The sequence below is a fragment of the Beta vulgaris genome, chromosome 4 (assembly GCF_026745355.1).
Source record: "Beta vulgaris subsp. vulgaris cultivar EL10 chromosome 4, EL10.2, whole genome shotgun sequence".
Classification (NCBI taxonomy): domain Eukaryota; kingdom Viridiplantae; phylum Streptophyta; class Magnoliopsida; order Caryophyllales; family Amaranthaceae; genus Beta; species Beta vulgaris.
The window spans coordinates 12,074,655-12,094,237 of NC_079205.1; the positions used below are offsets into that span (position 1 = coordinate 12,074,655).

The window sequence follows — 19,583 nt, forward strand, 5'->3', positions numbered from 1 at the left end:
CATCCAACGTGGCAAGACCTCAACCTTCCTCTGTTCTCCTTCACTCTCAACTTTTCAACCTAATGCTTGCTTATGCCACGTGGCATTGCTCTTCTCACCTTGATTAGTGATTAAAAATGAAGGTTAAGATAATCACCTCAATTAGTGATTAAACTTAAGAGGAAAGATGATCACCTTCATTAGTGATTAAAAAATGGTTTTAAGATAACTATCCTAATTAGTTGTTAAATAGGAAAGATTAAAGTAATCACTCTAATTAGTAATTAACTAAAATTTAAGATAAAATACCCTAATTAGTGATTAAATGAAGTGTTTGAGCTAATCACCCTAATTAGCGATTAACCAATGATTGGAGATAATCACCCTAATTAGTGATTAAATAAAAAGTTTGAGTTAATAGCCTTAATAAGTGATTAATCAAGGATTGAAATAACCATGCACCTTAACTTGTGATCACGTTTATTGATATGTGTCACTTACCGTATAAAATTAAAAAGCTATTCTTAGACCTCAAAAAATATAAACAAGTAGAAAGGGTAGAAAGGGTCAATCCCACAGAGAGACTATTAAATTCCTTAATTCAAAGTTTAACTAAGAAAAACACTATTCAAACAAATAAGCGAGATTACACAACTGTTACCTATTTAAATAGATTGGGGGATTAAGATTGCAATAGCTAATATAACTAAGTAAAATAAAAACTAATCTATAATCTACAAGTGATGACAAGCAAGTCCGAAAATAACCACCGCAATAAAATTACACAACTAGCCCTGATTCCCTATATAACTAATAAACTCAAAATTGGTGTGATCGATTGATCGTAGAGATTAAGATAGCAAAATCTCCCTATCCTTCATATTAATAATCAGTATTGAACTAGGCGGATACTAACTCTAACCTAGACTCTACATCGTAAGTATGATCACAACCTACAATGGCAAGAAGCATTTGGAGTAGGACTTCATTAATCATAGTCACATTAATCCCATAGAAGTTTAACATGAATATAATTGAATCATACTCTAACCTTAATTCATACCATTCACAGTAATAAATTAAGATTAGTACTACTGATATTAATATATAATTTAATTAAACTAGGCCAAATTACACACTTAGCATCAATCGTAAACCGAAACACAAAAAGATAGCAAATCATGCTTAAAATACGATAGTAAATTAAAATTCAATGTAATTCGAAAATTAAACCAAACCTTGAATTCATATAATTTATCTAAAATCATATGACTAATACAAAAATTAACCAAACTACAAACATGGACTGATCAAAGTGTGCGCTCATGGATCAACCCTTACTAAAGAGGAGGGTGGGATGTACTTCATATCCCTTGAATTCTATTGCTTATTTTGCGATAAAAACATCAGATTAATACTCTACTCGTTGTTCCCAATATTTGATACTAATTTTGATCAATTTTCTTTCCCTCAAAAAATTAGGGTTCTTCTGATTTGGGGATTTTTTCTTCGTTTTACTCATTGCGGGATAATTTTAACTCTTCTTTAGTACTAATCGAATTTGTACTGGTGTACTGTTCGGGCCTGTTCTCCCCAGCTTATTTTCAGTTCAGTTCAGAACAGTTCAGTTCATTTCAACTCTTGACAATGCTTTTACTCTCACATATCACTATTCATTTCATTTTAGTTCAGTTCAGTTCAATTCAATTCAATTCAATTCAATTCAGTTCAGTTCAGTTCAGTTCAGTTCAGTTCAGTTCAGTTCAGTTCAGTTCAGTTCAATTAAGTTCAGTTTAGCTATTTTATACCGAAGAGAATAGGCTCTTCGTTTCAACATAAGATGGGAGAAGGAAAGTATTGAACAAATATTATCCTCCAGATTTTGATCCGACCAAAATACCCAGGCGAAAGAATCCCAAAAATCAGCAAAGTTCGCATGATGCTTTCTATGAGTAATCGTTGTATTACTTGTGGAAATTACATTTAACAGAGGCACCAAATTCAATATTTTTTAATATGCTTAAAGCTAAGAGATTTTCCAATTTGACAGGGAATTTCTGGGAAATTTCAGTCACAAGGGTTAGTAATTTTTTAATATATAGTTTAATTTCGTTTTTCTTTTTGCTGTTTTGCTAGATTTTTTTGGGCTTTGCTATACACCGCCCTAGAATTTCCTAGTAACGCCCTAAATACGGTATTTTTATACCGTATTTATATACTTGTATTTTTTCTCTCTCCTCCCCTTGACTGACTTTCTAATTTTTTCAGATTTTTTACCCTTCTTCCTCCACTTTCTCTCCCATCTTCTTCCACTCACCATTAGACATTGGTGCCACCACACAACCACCGCGGGAACACCACTGCACCACCACCGCCAGAACACCTACCCCGACATACCACCACCGCCGGAACACCTACCCCGACATACCACCACCGCCGGAACACCTACCCCGACATACCACCACCGCATACCCCCACCATCACCCCTTTGTTTTTTTTTTTTTCAATTTACAGTGAAATTTTTAAAAAAAAAAATTAAGGGGGCGTCCACCATGGACGCCCCACCACCGGTGGAGGCGCCCATGGCAGGCGCTCCACCACATGGTGAGGCGCCTGCCAAGGACGCCTCCTCTTCTTATTTTTTAAAAAAAATTTCAAAAATAAGGGGCGCCCACCAAGGACGCCCCACCACCGGTGGAGGCGTCCTTGGCAGGCGCCTCACCATGTGGTGGAGCGCCTGCCAAGGACGCCTCCACCGGTGGTGGGGCGTCCTTGGTGGGCGCCCTTTTTTCTGAAATTTTTTTAAAAAAAATGGGTAGGCGTCCACCATGGACGCCCCACCACCGGTGGAGGCGTCCATGGCAGGCGCCTCACTAGGTGGTGAGGCGTCCATGGTGGACGCCTACCCATTTTTTTTAAAAAAATTTCACTGTAAAAGAAAAAAAAACAGAGGAGATACGGTCGCCGGTTTCTTTTCACAACTAACTGTCATTGTTTGCGGGAAAGAAGATTATCTATTATTGAGGATGTCATTCTTGATGCTTTATACAAAAAGTTTGGTGCACAGATGATGAAATGAGGCCGCGATAATTGCTTCTCTCTTTCTTTACCATCTCAGTCCACGTTGCAAGTGTTTATCTCCAATGTCTCCGACTCTCCGTCAACATTATGGGAGTTTGAGAATTGAGAGAAGTGTATTTATGTCTATAGAAGTATATATATTTTCCCCTTTTTTCAAAAAAAAAAAAACATTATGGGAGGTGGTGGTGGTGGTGGTGGTGGTGGTGGTGGTGGAGGGGGCGTGAAGGTGATGGTGGTGTGGAAGAAGAAGGGGAAGTGAGGAAATAGGAGAAAATGAAAAAAAATGAAAAATACAGTATTTTATATAAATACAGGGGGTTACCGGGAAATTCTAGGGCGTGATTTAGTAAATGAGTTTTTTTTTGGCTTATTCTTGTTATTTTCGTGAGTTGATAGATTCATGGTTTCTTTTCAAGCTTCAATCAATATCATAACAATTGCAAAGGTGCGTGAATCTTCCAATTTTACGAAAATTCTTGTTATTCTTGCCAATGGCCGGTTCTTTTGGTATGTTTTTATCTTCGTGCGTCGTGAGTGGAAAAATATTCAGTGGTGGCTATGCTCTTCCTTTTTCCTACTATTATGCTCTTCCTTTACATATAACTTGTGGCTATGCGGAATAATAACTTGTGGTCTTGTTTTTCCTACTGTCGGTCTCTTCTTATATAGCAGCAGTTCTCCTACTATTGTTATTGCTTACTCTGATGCAGATTGGGCCGGATGCCCTGACACGAGACGTTCTACTACTGGCTATGCTATTTTTCTTGGTAAGAATCTCATTTCCTAGTGTTCGAAAAAGCAACCTACTGTCTCTAAGTCCTCGATCCACTGAAGCTGAATACAGAGTCGTTGCCTACACAGCTGCAGAAACTATTTGGCCAAAACAACTTCTTGCTGGCATTGGCTATTTTCTTCGTTGTCCTGTGTTGTCTATTGTGACAATGTCTCTATAACTTATCTAACTGCTAATACAGTCCATCATGATCGTAGCAAACATATTGACGTCGATTATCATTTTGTTCGCGAAATGGTTGCCAAGGGAGGTCTTATCGTTCGACATGTTCCTACTCAGTCTCAGGTTGCTGACATTTTTACTAAGGGCCTATGTACTGACTTGTTTACTAAACATCATACCAATCTATTCGTTGTTTCACCCCGTAAAGATTGAGGGGTTGTATTAGAGTAACATTATATGTAAAGGGTAGAATGGTCTTTTACTAGTCATAAGTCTGTATTGTAAACGCGATATATAATGAATGTCAAGGTTAACCTACTCAGGTTAACACAATTATTGTCCACACTTGTACAACTAGATAAGGGCAAAAAAGTAATTGTGAGTCTTGTTCTCAGTTCTCACTATATACCCAGACTTTGAAATTAAGGTAGAGACTTTTGACTTTTGACATTCAATATAAAGCTTCGACCCTATTATTCAAGTATTGAAGATAGAGATGTATCTATTAATTTGCTACCTCGCATTGTTTTCTATTATCAAATACTCCCCCTGTTTCATAATATATTGCCTATTTCATTTTTGGTGTGTCAAACTTTAAAATCTTTGACCGAATATTTTCATTTGTATATATAAAAAATCATATTCATGTGGGATCTTGTTAGATTCGTCTTAATATGTAGTTTCATAATTTCAACTTTTATATTTTTTCTTAATATAGAATTGAAAATATTAAAGGTAAAAGGTACATCTTCGAGCCGTGTAAAAAAAAAAAAGCACTATATTATGGGACGGATGGAGTATTGTATAACGATTTGTTCTTTTTATGCTAACACAGTTACAAAATAAAATTAGGCATCATTCGGACTCAAAAACGAGTTTGCTATTTGTCGAGATATAAAAAATTACCCTGATCATCTTATCTGCGTTGTTAATTGGGTGCTGGAAGTATAGATTATTAAAAAGATAGTACTCCCTCTGTTTTTTTTTTTTTTTATCTTTCTCACTTTCCTGTCCACATCTCCTAGTGCACATCTTTGAACTTAAATATCTTTTATTATATAATAGTAAAAATCATAACGATTGAATATTAATAACGTACTAATTGAGACGAATCAAACAAGACCCCACATCACTATATTTTTTCTTATAAATTGAAAAAGATTGAGAAGATTCTCTCTAATTAAATAGTGCCAAGATTCTAAGTGAGAACAATTAAAAAAAAACAGAAGGAGGACACCTTACTTCTAATAATTTGATTTGAATTGATTAGATATGACATGAAGTATTCCCGATTTGATGGGTTTTCCATTTCTAATTTGGAAAAAACAAAAATCTCAAAATAATATTACATATTGTACGAAAAACCAAACAATATGTCAAAATCTCGATTAATCCTTATACAAAGATCGTTGGTCATGAAAATAAAATTTACTCTAAAACTTTTGTAAAACTTTTGGTGATTTAAAATATTTGTTGTTTTGAAAATATTGTGATTGTTAACAAAATAGATTAACCAAAATAACTTTTGCAGAAATCAAAATCCTAGCTACAAATGTGAAATATTAGGAAGGAGAAGATAAGTATAATATTATAAAATATATAACGTTGCCTCATTCATTTTTATTCCCGACAAGTAATATGAAAAGGAGGGGTACTTGTTAAGGTCAATATGGAACGTCATCTAACTAAGGACATTGCTACATCTTACCCGGTGGGTAATCTACCCACTACTAATTGAAGAGAATGTCATGAGACATAAATCTAGAATCCAATGGCTAAAGCTTGGAGATTCAAATACTAAGGTTTTCTATGCAGCTATGAAGGAGAGACAAGTCAGAAATTCCATTGATGTTTTATATAGTGCTGATGGTAGGAAGCTCACAAATCCTGATGACATCCAAGAGGAATTCAAGCTTTTCTATAGTAAATTAATGGGGAGTTGTGTTGATCAACCTCTTGGGGTTGAACTATCAGTTATCAGAAGGGGGCCTACACTGAGTACACATGCTAGAAGGTCTCTTATCACTCCCATCACTCTAAGTGAGATTGATTATGCCATGTCAAGCATTGATGGAGACAAAGCTCCTGGTTTAGATGGCTTCAATGCTGTGTTCTTCAAAACATGTGGCCTGTCATCAAATCAGATATATATGTTGCTATCTAGGACTTCTTCCAAACTGGTAACCTCAGATCTCAAGTTAATATAGCTTCTATCACTTTGATTCCCAAAATTCCTAATCCAACTTATGCTAGTGATTTTAGACCTATAGCTTGTTGCACTATAGTGTATAAAATCATAGCTAAAATTCTTACTCATAGAATGCAAGATGTAATTGGGGAAGTTGTTAATACATCTCAAGCTGGTTTTATTCCTAAAAGACATATAACTGACAATATATTGTTAGCCACTAATCTTATTAAGGGGTACACCAGGAAAAACATTTTTCCTAGATGCACTATTAGAATAGATCTCAAAAAAGCCTATGATTCAATTGAGTGGCCTTTTCTACAGACTGTTCTATTTGAGCTAGGGTTTCCTGATATCTTTATAACATGGATTATGGCTTGTGTGACTACAGTGTCTTATTCATTGTTGATTAATGGGAAACCTAGCTTGTAATCCATTCTTTGCTAAGAAAGGTCTTAGGCAAGGAGATCCTATTTCTCCTTTCTTATTTGCAATTGGGATGGAGTATCTCTCCAGATGCCTTGGTAATCTTCATTTGAACCCTAGATTCAAATATCATCCTAGGTGTGCTAAATTTCAACTCACTCACGTGATGCTTGCAGATGATCTTCTAATGTTCTATAGAGCTGATGTTGCTTCTATTCAGTTACTAGTTGATGCTTTTCATTCATTGTCTAAAGCTTCTGGTTTGGAAGCTAATCTTCAGATCTGGGAGGGGTTACTTCTCATATTAGTCATGACATTCATTTGGCTACTTAGATTCGTTTTGGTGAATTTCCATTCAGATACCTAGGTGTCCCTCTTTCCACCAAAAAAAATCTCCTATAATACCTGTAAACCTCTGATTGAAAAGATCATGGCTAGAACCAAGAATTAGAGTGCAAAATTGCTTTCATATGCAGGTAGAGCCCAATTGGTTAAAACTGTTCTCCTTAGTATGCAAGTCTTTTGGTGTCAGATATTCACTCTATCCAAAAAGATTGTTAAGGAGATTCAAAGTCTTTGCAGGGTTTATCTCTGGACTGGTAAGGATTTACCCTCTAGAAAAGCTCTAGTTTCTTGGGAACAACTTTGCTTACCCAAAACTGGAGGAGGCCTGAATTTTATTAACCTGGAATATTGGAATAAAGCTGCTATTTCCAAGCATTTATGTGCCATTGCAATGAAACAGGACAAGCTTTGGATAAAATGGGTGCATTCATATTATATCAAGCAGGCCAACATTTGGACAATGCCTATACCACAGAACATGGCATGGGCATTGAAGAAGATACTGAGCACCAGAGATATCTTTGAGAAGGAAAATAGACTGCAAGAGTTTGTTGTGGGTGAAAAATTCTCTATCATGCGGTGTTATATTCATCTGAATGGTGATATAAATTCAGTTAGCTGGAAAAGGCTTGTTTGTAACAACAAAGCTTCACCCAAGGGCATATTTATCACATGGCTTGCTATTCTCAACAGGCTGGCTACTAAGGTCAGATTAGTCTCCTCGCAATTACTCAATGACTCTAATTACCCTATTTGCCAACAGAGGATGAAGATGTCTTCTTCAAGCAAGTGTAATTATTCTGCAATAATCTGGCATAAGTGTCTTCAGATTCTTAAAACTCCTCGGCCTATTGCTTCCTTTATGGATGAAGTTAACATTGCTGCTGAGCAATGTAGAAGAAGACACAAGGCAAGCAAAGTCTATAGCATGGTCTTTACTGAAGCTATTTATCAACTGTGGATTCAAAGAAATCAGATTGTCTTTGAGAACAAGCTGCTTAGTACAGATCAAGTAGTTGATAATATCATTTTTAATGTAGCTTGTATATTAGCTGAGAATCAAAGAAATCTTTTGTATATTAGCTGAGAATCAAAGAAATCTTTTGTATAGATAGCATAATCTATGGCTAACTTGTTGTTTAGCACAAATGTTAGTGGCTTTGTTCTTGGTGGTTTTGGTGTTGCTTTAGGAAAGCACATGAAGAGTCTATTTTTTCAACCCTTCCTAGAAGGTGGGTTAAAATAAATACTGATGCTTATTTTCCTATTGCTTGATGCTTTGATATTGTAATCTTTTTTCTGGTCATCAATAATAATTTTGAATTTCCAAAAAAAATAAAAATAGAAGCATTAAAATATTATTAATCATGTGAATTGGACTCCACTATCATCACTTATCATTACTCTCTATTAGTGGTGGGTATATTACCCGGTGGGTAGACTTATTATTTTTCTATTTTTTGATAGTTTTATTTAATTTCATATTACTCAAAGTGAGTGAAACCACTTACATAAGTCAATACCGCTAGTACATGCCTTCTTCTCAATGACATACAAAGCTAATTAATCCATACTCCGAGTTTCTAAAGAGACCCAACTTTGCTATGGTCTCAGTGGCAGAGTAAGATGTTTGATTCTTGAATTTTATTGAGCATTTAAGTCCTCTTCTGGCCACATCTGTTATGAAGTTGAGAATGAATTGCAAGTTCCAAGGATCATCCGATCGATAGGTTGGCGCACCATTTTACTGCCTCTTGAGACTTTGATTCAATTTCAATGTGATATTTTTTGAATTGATTGTTGTTGAGGGAGATCTTGATAGATCTGTGCAACGCTAATATCTCTGCTGAAGTATCATCCATGAGAGAAAATTGGACACGAGAAGGCACAGAGAGTTACCTCATTTTTATCATGGAGGGGACCCCCAATCACCAAAGTGCTTTGAGCTGAACTTTTTGGCACATCCACAACCCATTTTAGGTTGTTATGCTTCAAAGAGTTAGTTTGCAGACCCTTACTTGAGATGGAATTCAGAGATGGGCGCCAAAAGAGACATGTTGGGTTGCGCAATACCTCATTGGGGGAGTATAGAAAGGGCTCCTTCCAGCTTTTGACCCACCAACAGAGTCGGAGCAACACCATGTTCTGAACTTCTTGAATCGAGCTACTCAAATTGTTGAAAGTTCTTGCATTTCGCTCTTTCCATTAGGACCACATAATCACTTGAAATGCTGCAATCCAGACTCTTTTGAAAAATTTATTTTTTCAAGGGAAATTCCATTGAATAAGAGTTGGTTCAAGAGAAGAGGGTCAGACCTAAGAGAGATCCCATAATTTACACCACCAGTCCCATATAGATTGTGCAAAGGAACAGTGAAGGAAAAGATGAGAAAAAATACATAACATTCTTAATTAGCTAAAAATGATTAGATGGGAGTTAAATCTTCAATGTCACCATGAGAGAGCTCAAATGTTTTCCATTTCTTGATTTGAGTAATCAGAATAAGCGAACAAGATTGAGCGAAGAGGCCACATATTAAACCCATCCAAAGACCCTAAATCACAAATTTGTGGCAAAAGTTAAAGCAAAGAGGAATTGTGCGTACAAAACCGACTAAAAATGTGTAACTTAAACATACGCAAATGAAAAGACAGTATTGAGTTCATCTATACAAATATATTAAAAACTGTTCTTAAGCAAGTCTACACGTTAGTCGTCATGTGACACTATCCTTTTAGTTGTTTCATTCCATATCACACTTCAGCAGATTTGAACACATGACCTCAAGTTAATATAGTAAAGTTCTAACCAATAAACTATAGGACATTAAATGCCACTTTTTTAACATGAAAATGTTAATCACCCGGGACATCACGCGACACGGCCCTAATAACTAGTTTGATTTGTAAAAGGTGGAAGTTAGTTTTTCAAATGGAAAACAATTTCATTATATTCTTTATCTCCCTCTTTCCCTTCTCCATATGCTCTTTTCCCTCTATTTTAGACTTTCTTTCATTTTAACTTATAAAAAACTAAATAATGAAAACTAATCTATTATTTTATTTTTCTTGAAAAATGTTTTTGCTAAAATATCATTTTGAGATTGAAAATATATTTGGTCAAACGAGAGAAAGCCCAAATTGCAAAAAAATAGTGTAAACATGATAAAATTACCTTGACAAGCCAATGAGCCTTGAAGGCAAGTAAGCATGCAATAGGCATACCAATGAGGTAGAATGTTCCTAAGTTTATGAACACGACCAAGTGCTGCCAACCACATCCCCTGCATACCCCTTTTTATGCCCAAATACAACATAATAGATCATTAACCATGGTTAAATAAAAGACTATGTGCAATCGAGAGTTATTTTATGTAAATTGATCTGGTACTTGTGTCATATAAGCATACATATTTATGTATCCAACTAGGCTATTTTATGAACAAGTTTCATGTTTTTTCCCCAAAGCGAAGTGTTGGAATGTCCATACTCATATTGGAAAGTCGAGGATGCGATACAAATTCTTGAGGTAAAAAAAAAGTCTGCTGAGTAACATATAAATTGAGATATGCACAGATTATGTTGATATTGGACCTGATAATATGCCTTGAATGAAGTCCAAGAATATTGATATGCAAAGGAGAGGAGTCATGGAAGCATATGCTTTATTTACAGTGGAATCGCCACTAAAAAAGCCTGCCCAAATGTTATGTCCGAAGCCTATGAAAACAAAACAGGAGCAATAAAGGCAATTGACAACTTTTATGTTACGCCCATTGCATGCTTTGCTTCAATCACTTTCCCAGCTCCAAGCTCATTTGAAACTCTCGTGCTTTCATACAAAGGTTTAATCAAATTAGATTGAATTTCAACGAAGAAAATAAGTACTTCATAATTTAAGAAGATGTAGTCTAACATTAATTATTACCTTGCTGCAGCACTCAAGCCGTAAGTAACCATAAACAGTTGGTCTTGTAAGAGACCGTCTACTTTTAATTTAAAAGTAGGCGCGGCCCAAGCCCAATATTAAGAAGAGAATAGATCATATTTCTTAATATAGTGACTACTTTAATCTATTTAGTGACCATTTTAATCTATTTAGTGATCAGTTTAATCTATTCATTAATAACATTCTTTAATCATTTAGTGACTGATTTAATCCATTTAGTGACTAGCTTAATCCATTTTGTAAGACTGACGAACTATTTTTGAAAAATGTTTGTTCTAATTCGAAATTCAAAGGGAAATAAAAGAGGAGAAGAGAATGGACGACTAGGATGGTGCAAGATACCTAAAAATAGTGTTAGGTTAGAGAGAAATTGAATGGGCTTCTTAAGAGAACGTAGGTTTGCATTGTCTAATTTTATATTAAAATTAGACCGTCTATTATAATAATTTGTGAACCACAAAAGCCATTGTTTCTGTAATAACGCTACGAAGAAGATATTTCAAAATTAATAAATGAATCAATTTTAACGAAGACATTTATTTCATGAACTGGTCTCCTATGAAATTGTTTGACACATGTAGACCACGAGATTTCTAATGTTTTAACTTTCAAATACCTTTTGTATAACTTCTTCAATTTTTAGTAAAGATTCTTGTAAATCAAGTTTCCTTTGTATTTCACAACTTTTATGATTTTGTTGTAGTAACAGCAGGCTAATAGGCTAACCATCTTATGCAAGAATTTGCATCCTTTCACATACTTTCATGGCCCGTTTGGTAGTCGTTAATAAATTGCGGTTATGGAAATGAATTTTAAGTGTAATTTTATTAGGGAAGCACCCTTAAAATCTCCATGGGGAGGCATTTTTTCTCAATGGGCAAGCAATCTCACCCCTAAACTTGTGTTTTGTCTCCAAAGGGAAACACATTTTCATTACCACTCATTACCACCCTACAAGGTGTATTGGATGGGAATGAAAATTCAAGAAGGAAAGTGGACACTATATGATAAGTTAGCATTACCATGGGAATGGACAATGATATTTTTCTCAAATTTACACACAAATTCATTACCATTACCACCATTTATGACCAACTACCAAACGACAAGGTTTTTTTTACATGTTACACTATAACATTTTATACTATTCACAAATTTCACTTTGGCCGTCTGTGATTATACGTGAGTAAAAATATAGTTATGTAGGATCTTGTTAGATTTGTCTTAATATTTTTTTTTAATATGTACTTTTTATAATTTTAAAAAATAAATTAGCTTTCTACATATAATATATGATACTCAACTTTATTTTCTTATTCTTCATCTTTTTTTCTTTCTTTTGCTTCTACTAATTCAAGAAAATAGAAGATTTATAACCTCAAAATTTTACATTGACATACATGGAAAGTGAAAGTTTAATGTAACGTATAAAACAAATGGAGGAATTAAGTAGAATTAAAAAACAAAGAAAAGATACGTTCTTACCAGAGTGCAGTGAGAGGAGTAGTTGCTTCAGCATTCGGCATGATTCCAGCCAAAAACACCAGTATTTCAAACGCCCAAGATTCTAAACTGAGACAAACAATGTTAAAAAAGATCAATGAAAAAAAACCCTATTAACCATCATTGCTATAGATAAGTTGGCCTATAAAAAAAAACGCCTTCCTTATTATTTGAAATAAAGGGATCACTTATAAAGTAGCATAAACAAAAAGTAATTTTTTAATATAAATAGTGAGACGGTCTTATGATATGTAGGACATTGGTGGATCTAGAGGGCGTACAAGTGTACAACGGGTACAACTGTGCCCCCATTATTTCTGGAAAATAATGAAAACAAAATAAATAGGATATTCAAAGAATATATATGTGAGCAATGAACATCTGATGAGGCTTGTCTTGCTGGTAGGGGAAGCGAAAAGAAAGATCAATGAATCCATGGAAAGGTCTTGTATTCGGAACCCAACGCACTTATGTTTTGCTTTTAAATACTCCCCTTTAACGCAACTATAAATTCATAAGCTTACTTAGATCAAAGCTCCAAAATGATTTTTTTGCCTCTCTTTTAATCCCTCAATTTTTTCTCATTTACATACTTAAATAACTATTTTCAAATAAATTTTCAACTTCAAATTAATTATTAATTTTTCTGAATTTGTAGCATTCAATCATTATATATACTTCCTCCGTTTTTTTATTAGATGTTACACATTCCTTAAATCGCATGTTTCAAAATAGATGTTACACTTTTTTTATTTCTTAAATTGGAAAGTTTTATACTGCAAAATTACTTACTTACCCTTACTTATAACAATTAACCAAAATTAAACTAACTTAATTTAACCTTATTCACATACTAATCTAAATTAATTAAACCTCCTCCCTCTCTTCCACCACCCCTCCCCCACCACCTCAGCTGCCCAATCCCTTCCCCCACATCGCAGCCCCCTTCTCCACCATCACAGCAGCCCCACCCATGCAAAACCTCCCCCGCCACCCCCACCCACCGAAAACCACACCATCTTCTTCGCGCAAAACCACAAGTCCTCCATTTTCGACGGTAGAGGTGGGATTTTCGAGGCTGGGGTGGAGTTTTTGGCGGTAGAGGTGGGGTTTTGCGAGGGTGGGGTGGGGTTTTCAGCGCATGGTTGGGGTTTTCGGGTGGGTGTGTGGGAATTTCGGCGGGTGGGGTGGGGTTTTCGGGTGGGTGGGGATTTCGGGTGGCTGGTGGGGTGGTGGTGGGAGTTCACATGGGCGGGGGTGGGGAAGGAGACTGGGCTACTAGGGTGATGGTGGCGGAACCAAGTTGGGGTCGCTCTTTTCTCTCTCCTCCCTTCCTTTAAACCCCATGTGCAATGGTCCCCACACGTTTAATCCCCTACCCTTATTCTTTCCTAATCACTCTTTCAATTTTTGCCTAGGGAACCCAAATTTTCAAAAGTGTAACATCTAATTAGAAACAAAGGAAGTATAAAAATTCATCACTTGATGTTATTTTGAATTTTTTTATTACATATAATTAACATCTAGAAAAAAGAATAGCCTAACTTAAGAAACAATTAATCGGTTATAAGAAGAGTATGATTTAAAATAGGATGTTAATTGAACAACTTATCTTTAAAAATATGGTTATTTAAATTGAAAAATTGAACAACTAAACCGTTAGCAATTATATCTAAGTTCTTACTCAAACTTAGGGAGACAAAAATGTAAATAAAGCTTTATTTTGAATTTTTTTTTTTTGACGATTCTAACTACTTATATATACGTATTCCCTGAGTAAATTTCTAGATACGCCGCCACTGATGTAAGATCATTTTGTTGAGAATTTATAGCTATCAATATGTTATTGAAAGAGAAGAATCGTACTAACCAAACCATAGCAGCAGAAGGTAATGACAATTTTAAGTTGGCGAAGACATAAGAAAATGATTCCATTGATAATCCTCTCCAAGTATGCTCAAATTTCTTAGCGAATCTCACATAAACAATTAGAATAATAACCGATAACCAAAATGTCAAGGAGGTAGATAATGCCGCGCCCTTATAACCAAGGGTGGTGCAATGAACCAAGAGATAGTTAAGGCCACAATGCAAGAGCAACGGCAGGAGAGAGAATATAACTAAGGGAACAACCACAGATTGAGTCTGGAGGAACCTTAAAAGTTTTGTAAAATGCCATAGGCGAAAATTCCTGGTATAAGAAATCTGATATAGAGTGCTGCTTCTTTTGAAATTTCAGGATTTTGATGGAACAATTTTAGAATATGTTCTGTAAACCACCATATTATAGATATAATCATGGAGAAAACCAATGAGACTATGCATGATGCTTGGAGATAAACGCCTTGCAATTTGTATAATCTTGCACCAAATCCTTGCCCACAAGAAGTCTCAAGTGCACCACTTAAGCCAACCTAAAATCACATAAAATGACATATGAGAGGGAAAGTTTAAATCAGAGAAGTACACAATCAGCAATATCAAATTACTTCTTCAACACTTTGAGCATTGAAAATAAAGTTAAACATCTCTAGTTTCAAGAGATTAGGTAGGTTCGATAGGTATTGTAGGAGGATTTTCAAATTCTTCTATATACACCAATACTACTAATAGCCCGCCACTCTTCTCTTCTTCGATCAAATTGATAACTAAGGTGTACCCCTCGAGAGGTCAACCTCCTAATTCTATACAATATTTTTTGCACGCTATGCGTGCTTGAATTTTTTCCAAAACAGAAACTCGATTTTTTTCGACATAAGAGTCAAAATTTGAACATTAGACATGAAATATAATTGTTTTTAGTTGCAAAAATTGTTTGGTTTAGTTTCTGTCACTTAACTCTCTCACCATTATTTTTGTCTTTTTTTTTTCTTTTCAAAGTTAAATTCTATGAACAAAATATAAAATTTATTAAATTTATTTATGATTTCTAATATTATATTTTTTTAGTTGATTTTTGAATTAAGTACAGTACTAACTTCTAAATTTTAAACACTATAAAAAAGTAAATAATTTTTTGCCTCGTCTAACTTCTAAATTCTGATTTCACTACAAATACACCTCTATTTTTATCATGACCGACCATTAATTATGAATGGTTCTTGAGAACAGTGATTTGTAAGTAAATTTTTGTAAATTTTTTTGTATGTATTGACGTTCTAGGCTATATGTTTTAGTTTGTTTGTTAATTTTAAGTTTTAATACATTTTCCCGATTATTTGAGTGATTTGTAACGTAATTTTCTCAATTGTACGAGTGATCTGTAAAGCTTAATCTTTTAAGTGATTTGTGAGTGAGTGTTGTAAATTAATTTTCGGTTGTATTTTTGAGTGCCGATTTTGATTTTGACTCTCCTTTTGTAATGTAGAAAGGGAAGGGGGCAAAATAGGCATTTCAAAAGAGGACACCGTTGCTCCCCCCTTCCCTTATGTAATAGAGATTGTTGGAAGTTTGTAGTTCAAATAAAGACTAAAATAGGTCTATGTTGTGACTCTAAGTCAATGTTATTTTAATGATGATAAACACTTTGTGCTATAACATGTATGTGTGTCACAATGATCTAAGAAAGCTATCAAGATTGGATGTTCATGAAAGTTCAAGAACTCGAAGATATGAAAACCTGGGTCTAGTTATATTCTTAGATTACGTGATGTAATTAACTTATTAGAATTTTGTTCTAAACTAGAAATATGAAATTAGGATGATTAACTATTTTCTTGAGTTAAGAAAACAGGTAATTATATTAATTTCATGTTTCTATATACAAAGGGAGTTTCTAATTTCGAAAATTAGTTTTAGAAGGAAAATATTTTTATAAAGCTTTTCGGATAAAGAGTTTTGTAAAAACTGATTTTAAAGAAAATATTTCTTAAAAAAAATTTTCGGAAAAAAGAGTTTTAAAAAAATCTGATTTTTAAGAGAAAAAAAATACTTTGATGAAGATTTTAGAAAAAAGAAAAAGAAGAGTTTTAAGAAAAACTGATTTTTAAAGATAAAGATTTTGATAAAGATTTTTCGATAAAATTGATTTAAGATCTGATTAATAATGGCATAAGATATGGAGGAATCTTATAAGGAAAGAAAAATAATCAGTTTTTATCAAAGATAAAATTTGATTTTGGAAAGGAAAAGATTTTATCCGTTAATTTAAGAAATAAAAATTACTCAAAAGAATAATCATATCTTGGAGAATAATTTTATTCAATTGATAAGTTATATAAAGGAAAGAAATCAAAAGAACAACTCATGTTTTCGGATTTAGTTTCAGAAAATTTTGAGAGCTGAAAACGGGATCCCATAGCACAGTGTACGTCACAGGCTTCTAGTAAGTTAAGGTTTCTAAGCAACAATTGTAACGATCCTCTATTTGTTTGAATAAGAAGCACACTTTTGAGGAATTATTCTTTCTGTAATTTCCATCATTATAAAGAGTAGCAACACTTAGCGTTAAGTGTTGGGGAGCACTACTAGAATTAGTAGTGCGGGAATCATATTGTATCAAGAGTTTGGTATTTTAAGATTCAAACAATAAAAGTGTAGTTTGTGTGGACGCAGATCTCAGAAGTGAGATTAAACCACGTTAAATTCCCAAGTTTTATTATTTGTTTTTATTATTTATATTTTGATACAATTTAGTTCGAGCAAAAACATCTATCGGAGAGTTTACGAGTGAATAACACAGTGTAAGGCACTGTGCCATAAGAGTGTTTTTGCGAAAATCGATTAGATTTTGTCCTTCAATTCAACCCGCCCTTTCTTGAGTGTCACCTTGTATTCTAACAGTCTAAACTCCAAAGTAATTGTAAAAGATTGGACTATTAAAAGATTAAATTTTTATTTTGACTCAAATTTCAAAATTAATTTTCTATTTTTATTGTTGGTGTGTGGTAACCGAGGAGGCCTAGTGGACCAAAATTCTGTATGATTCAATCTGAACCGATATACAAATTTTATCACTACACCAAATAATATACTTCCTTTATTTTTCTTAGTAGACTCCTCTCTTTTGGCACACGTAAGGAGATGAATTATGTGTGTGTAAGCACTGATTAAATAATTGTATAAAAAGTCATGTCATTTTTTTTAAAAGGAAAGAAAATTAGGGGCTTTATCTAAGAGGACGTCCACCCTAAAAGATTCTTACGGATCAGATGATTACAGAAAAAGAAACATCGGGAGATTCATATAAAAATTCATGTCATTGAAAAAATAAATAAATAATTTTTGAGCCAATTAAAATGAAACACCTTTGAAAGAAATACTTGTCAAACTAAAAATATTCAGAAGTAATTTTACCAAAACATTTGGTTCATTGTGTTCAGATCATTTGTTGTTGCACTCAGTTCATTTCAGTTAATATAATACTGGTATTAGTTTCCTGTACTTCTAGCTCTTTTCGGTGTATATATGTTACAATTGATTAGGGTTGTTCCATTAACTTGTCAGAACTCATAACAAAAAAAGTTAAGGATTGTTTTGGTTGACATATAAATTTATGAAAAAATAGAATTTTCTAAGCACTAAGATATTTTTTTTTGAAAGACTCTAAGAAATAAGATAAGGTGAAGTTGTTTGGTTGACAAATTTCAGAAGTACGTTGTACTTTCTGAAAAAATCTGCCTCCTATAAGATGGAGGAAGTTTCTACATAAGTCCCATAAATATGTAGAACTTCCCATGATCAATCAAACAACTTTTACGAGAAATTACTAATTCCTATATGCAATCAAACAAGTGCTAATAATAAGAAGGAAAGAAACAAAATTTAATGTGTTTCTTAACAGAGAAACCAAAGTATAAAAAAAAAGAAGAAAGCTGACCATGAAACAAAAACCGGTAACGGTAGCCCAAGAATTGGCAAGAGTAGAGCCAGCTAGCTGTAGTGGACCGAGATGACCAGCAAACATAACCGAAACCAATGGAATTAGATTATAGAACAAGTTGGTAATTGTCATTGGCACTGAAAATAATATTTGCTCCTTGGCTTCCTTTACATCCACCACCTTTTCCCACATTTTCTTCCCCTTTTTTCCTGGCAGAATAAAACTAGTGTAAAAATATATGTAAACCCTCAAATATAACTTCTTGTCTTCTAAAACTTTATATCTCCAATGTTATCACTCAAGATCTACAATACAACATATTTTGGAATTCCTTTTACCTTTTTCTTATAGAGATACAAGGGGAAAATTTGAATATATCTCTCTGAAGCTAGTTATATGGAATTCTTAAGTACTATGAGAAGAACATATATAGGCAGGATTAATATAATTTTATGTGTATAAAAAAATGAGCTTTTTGACATTGGCTACAGTTTAAAATTCAGACGTGAGTAGTAAATAGATTAACGCTACTCGACATGTGGTGGCGAGAATAACATGGGATACTGAACATAAGCTCTATCAACCTTGTGAACATTACACCGAAGTAAAGAAGAGCCAATTGTACGAATATAGGTAGATTAGAGATAATTGTTGTCCTCCTCACTATGATAAAGGAGGTTATAATGTTGAATCTAATACCTAAATATGATACTCTGGTTTGCGTCGTCTATGCAGTATCCATACACGTTTGGCCAAGGGGTAGATGAGGTTGTGTAAGGGAGTCAACCGCACAGGAGCCCAAAATTTAAGGGCCCAAAAAACATATTAGTTTTAATTTTTACTTCATAATGGAGGAAATCACTCTTGTTTTCCACCCATAATAAATTTCTCAATGATCAATCTTTAAATTTTCATCTTTCGATCTTTTATGCCCAACCTTCCATTTATATATCTCATAAACTTGGGGCCTAATTTTTTGTTAGAACCAGAGCCTCAAAATCTTCAAAACGACCCCGACTCCCCGAGTCTTTTGGCTATGTTACGAAATTAAAATTGACGTTGTGCAGATTTACCAATGTGATCTCAAAGACGGCATAGGTCTTGAAGAAGGATGCCTACATTTTGGAAGTTAAAGAAGAGCTAAACTAATATGCCAAAAGACTTTAGATTAAAAATTTCCACTTAAATTGTAGAGTAGAACCCAAATATTTTGTAAATATCGTGGGTGAATGTAAAGAAGTTGGTCATGTTGCTTTCATCACATGTCTAGCTAGTGCACATGATATACTGATATATTATATCTGTTAGGCAATATTATGTTAAAGGGAAAGTTTAT

At 34.1% G+C, this 19,583-nt stretch overlaps 1 pseudogene; it reads right to left on the reverse strand.

Annotated features, from left to right (window-relative positions):
• Nucleotides 1-9,052: 9,052 nt before the first annotated feature.
• Nucleotides 9,053-19,191, reverse strand: LOC104891553 (protein DETOXIFICATION 19-like; annotated as a pseudogene).
• Between the last annotated feature and the right edge of the window lie 392 nt (nucleotides 19,192-19,583).